At 36.1% G+C, this 4,668-nt stretch overlaps 1 protein-coding gene and 1 long non-coding RNA gene across 2 annotated transcripts in view; one reads left to right on the top strand and one right to left on the bottom strand.

Annotated features, from left to right (window-relative positions):
• LOC106963898 (sialic acid-binding Ig-like lectin 6) overlaps positions 1 to 4,668 on the top strand; it is a gene marked incomplete at its 5' end in the record, with an annotated part of 22,074 nt that overhangs the window by 3,869 nt on the left and 13,537 nt on the right. The window lies entirely within an intron of this gene.
• The window catches only part of LOC106963903 (uncharacterized), a 16,422-nt gene continuing 11,882 nt past the window's right edge, over positions 129 to 4,668 (bottom strand). The window contains exon 3 of the long non-coding RNA XR_001428279.1: positions 129 to 195. This is a non-coding gene — a long non-coding RNA (uncharacterized LOC106963903). The remainder of the gene's footprint in view (positions 196 to 4,668) is intronic.

Below are 4,668 nucleotides of genomic sequence, written 5' to 3'. Positions count from 1 at the left end.
AAGAAATACAGAAAATAAAAAAAAAAATAAAAAACTAATTGCATGGAGGGTTTAAATGGTTAAAAGGGTCAAAGTACATTCGGAAATCATTTGAGACTAACTATTTTACTATTTTTGTGAAACTCCAGATTCTCCTTGGAGTCCCAGCATTAATGTTCCCTCTGACCTGAAGGAGCATCAGTCTGTCACTGTAACCTGCTCAGCTTTCACTCCCTGTCCACACTCACCTCCTGAACTCACCTGGAATCTCCAACAAGACTCTCTCAGACAAACAGAGAAAAACACAGATGGAACCTTTACAACTAAAATCCAGGAGAACATCACTCTGTCAGACACACATGATGGATACAACATCAGCTGTTCTGCCAGATATCCTGTGATTGGAGGAAACAAGACAGCAGAGACAGAAGTGACTCTCAGTGTTTCATGTAAGTGATCCTGTCAGCAGGTCATGGTTCAGCTGTTTGTGATCAATAAAGTTCATGTGTCTCATTTTCCTCAGATGCTCCTAGAAACACCTCAGCATCCATCAGTCCATCAGGTTTGGTGTCAGCAGGTAGCTGGGTGGAGCTGAGCTGCTCCAGCAGAGCCAAACCTCCACCCAGATTCACCTGGTTCAGGAACAACACAGATGGAGCCACTAATGTGTCTGTGGAGCAGGTTTACAGCTTCAACGCTACTGAGGGAGGAGAGTTTTACTGTGTGGCTACAAATGATCTGGGTGATCAGCAATCATCAGTGGTCCAAATTAGCATTGAAGGTAATTACTAATTGATATTCAGAACTGTAAGACCAAAGCCATTTGATGATGTCCATTTCAGTATTGATGTTTAGTGTGTGTCTGTGTGTTTGTGTATGTGTGTATTGTTTTAGTACCAAACTGGAAACATTAATTACATTTCTTCTGATGTGCTCTAAAAATAATTTTTACTCCTTTTAAAATGCACATTTGTTTAAACTTTGTTTCTCTTTTCTATGAACAGGGAGTTTTCTGTTTTTGATCGTACTTCTCGCAGTGATTGTTGCCATTGTGCTCATCTGGCTGCTGATCTTGGTTTGGTGAGTGTCATAAACAGATGTATTAATGCTCACACGATGTTGGATGATCTGTGTGCCCTGACATCTTAGTAAATGCCTATTTAATATGTTTTTACACTTGTTTCAGTCTCCTCCATCTTAGCTTCAATCTGATCTGATCTTATTGATCTTGATCCTCCAAAGTCATTCTTGTCCTCCTCTCAGTTTGTGTTGGTACCTTAAAAAACCAGCAGACTTATTCTGACAGATCCTAACTGTCTTCCAGGTGGTTCAAATTCAAACATTCATCTTCACAGCACACTCAGGTAGGGACGCGTTCAACGTCCTCGTTTAGCAACGCAGCGAGTTTTCATTTCAAGATTTGTGGCAGCATTTGAAAGAAATCTGCATTTTTGTCCTTCACAGAGTGAAACCGATGAGAACATTTACGTGGAAATGTCAGGCAATAAACAAGATCAGGAACTCTGTTATGAAGAAGTCCACGTCCAAAGGAGAAGAGCTGAAGCTTCTGCTGTCTCACTGCAGGACGGCGGACAGCAGGAGGTAGTTTACGCTCAGGTCAAAATGTCCGACCCGGCAAACGGCTCGGCACGAACCGTTAACAGTCCGGAGTCTCTCTACGCAGAAGTGAAGACAAAATAACCCGATATGCATAAAGATTATGTGACATTACCTTATGTTCCAGTATTAGATGTAAAAGAATGGAGCAGGCAAAAATAAATGTTAAATAAGACAAAAGTAGACAGATATATTTCTGATATTCGACAGAAATGAAATTCACACTAGATGTCATTAGCAGACAGAATAGAAAACTGGCTTAATTTTAAAATGCTTGTCAAAAATGACTGTTTTGCTGATGAAAATTTCAAACATGTTTTCCACAGAAAAACTAGTCACACATTTGTTCAGGTGCTATACTTGATCTATTCTTGCACACAAACTGTCTTTAAATGTTAATATCTTCTAAACAAACTTGAATCTTCAGGTTTTTTTCACACAGCTTTTTATTGGTGATTGGCCAATCCATTCTAGCAGTTTTACTGTCTCTAAAACAGATCAGGAGTTTCTTTGGGTATGTTTGGGGAAAATGTTTTGCTGAGAAATCCACATTGTTTCATCTTCAGATTCTGGTCAGAAATGTTCTGGTGCATTTCTCCATTCATTTCTCCTTGAATTATTTAACGTCGTGTTTCTGCCTTTATGTACTGTTATTATTCTTTATTGATCTTTATGACATTTGTTTTACCACCAGCTGCTTAATTTGTGATTTAATAATTAAAATGCGGGGTTTGTGTTTTGAATGTGCATAAATAGCATAGTTGGGTAACATGAGGCATTGTGGTGGGACTATTCAAAGGAAAGAAGAATCTATTTATTTTCTTTGAAAACCTACAGTTGGACTCCAACCAAAAATATTTAAGATTTATGTAAAAAACAATGTAAAACCTACATATTTGTACATATTAATTTTATGTTAATCCTTTTGTTGTGTCACTTCTTCTTTCGACCGCTGTCATCACCAACTCAGTTGAACTGATGTGGCTACAATGACTGGAAAAGTATCAGCTGCACAATTTGTCATCTTTGGCCCACAAATTAACCGGCGCAATAATTTTACTTCCTGTTTTGGTTTCAAGAATGTTTGACTGCAATAAAAGAAAAAAAAAACTGTTGCAGTTGATGCCTTCATGCCTATCTGATGATTTGAAACTACATTTTGTATTAATGTGTGAGAAAAATTAACGCATAAATAACTTCATTAAAGTCAGTTAATTCAGTAATAAGTGAGACATATCCAGTTTTTTAAAACTCCAAAATTATAAAATAAAATTTTATATTTATATTGACTGCCATCATCTCAACAGTTATGTCAGATAATGTTATTATAAGAAGATATTTCTATCTTCTTATTTTTTTAACCTGCAGGTTTCGCCATTTAAATCTCTTGATGTAAACAGAGAGGATTTTTACCTGTTGTGTGTTTGTCTCCATCTGCTGGATTCTCTCTGTCATGTCATGAGTTTATTGGTTGGTTGCTCTTTGCTCAGTACTCAGAAAGCTCTGCATTGTGTCAGTGGTTTGTCCCGGTTTGTTCTGCAAAACTATTTGTATAAAAATAATAATTATTAATGCATAATGATTTTTATGCATTCATTTTTTTATTTCAAAGCTTAAACTTGAGCATATTAAAAACAGTATATTTTTTTATGTTTCACCCATTATTTATGTTTAAACAAAGTTCTTTGACATAGCTTTATGTTTTTGTATGTTTTTAAACTAATCTTTCTCACTTTCTTGCTATTTGGATTACAAAGAGTTTTAATGAAATATTCAGGAACTTTGTTGTTCCCTTTCTTTCCCTAAAAAACAGTTTAAACAGATTAAAACCATGACTGAACATATTGTCATACAGAATTACTTTATGGACGTAGCACAGTGTGTAAGTCTGCACTGTCTTCTCATCTTCTATCAATTTTTCTCCAGAATATTTTGTTGGTGACGTTTCACTACTAACAATAAAGTTTAGTTCTTTCCTCATGAACTGTCAGATCGATTATGAGTTCACTTAGATCCCATGTATTCAGTCAAACCTGAAACATGGAAAGTTTTAAGACTTAAAGTGGTTCAAGTCTGTACCGTAAAAGCTTGATGGTTTAGATATTATTTGCAAGTGATTGTATTTCACTTGTCTGTCTGAGAGAAGTGGTCAGAGGTATGTCATGTCATGTTGCAGACAAAAAGTTGTGAAAAACTACGAAAAAGAAGCAGAAAAGGGAAGTTGGTTGTCTGGTTTCGCTTCGTCCTCTTTGTGACGACCACTCTAGTTTTCCTGGTTGAAGTCTCTTGATCGTATTGACCACAATTTTAGGTTCTTTCACTTTCAACAAAATAAATCATCTCTATTTATATTATTGATGAATACATATGCTGGTAGTACATCGTCATGACACTTTTTGCAAACGTCGTCCTTTGCAGGATTGTGTCATGTTGATGAAACAGAAAAGTAGCATCTTCCCTTTTTCTCACAGAACAATAGGAGAACACTGATAACTTAGCATACAGATGTAAGTCTAAGCTACAGATGACCACACAATGACATGCATAGTTAGATATCATCTGCAGTTTGCACGAATTCTAACATTTAAGTCATTGTATGCATGGAAATCATCCGACAACTGGTGGCAAACAAGGATTCTATACAGCAGGTGCATTTCTTACAAGGCAAAATTTGCTCTAGTTTTAATTCTGCACTAAATATTCCTTCAGTGTCTATACTTTTTAAACAAAAACAGTGCATAGGTCATCAACTTATGTTGTAAAAATCAAATCACTCACAGGATGTGCAATTCTCTGCAAAGTTTCAGGCATCCTTTGAGCAGACGCTACGTAGAAAAAAAAATGAAAAAACTAAAACTTTTTGTGATTATCTTGATAAAAAATCAACCATGAAGAGTTAGAATAGAAGTTGTTCTGACATCCTATTTCACAAGACGGATGTCAGCAATAGTGACAGTCGCTTTTAAACAGAGAAGCTTGTTTGATCTCCTGCTGTGTGAAATTGACCCGATTCACCACAAGATCTTATATTGGAAGTCAAGTAATTTGGTAAGAAAATTAAACTTCATTTAA

The sequence above is a fragment of the Poecilia latipinna genome, unplaced genomic scaffold (genome assembly GCF_001443285.1).
Source record: "Poecilia latipinna isolate Pla-1442-1.1 unplaced genomic scaffold, P_latipinna-1.0 Scaffold1596, whole genome shotgun sequence".
Lineage (NCBI taxonomy): Eukaryota > Metazoa > Chordata > Actinopteri > Cyprinodontiformes > Poeciliidae > Poecilia > Poecilia latipinna.
This window is presented reverse-complemented; position numbering and strand designations above follow the sequence as displayed.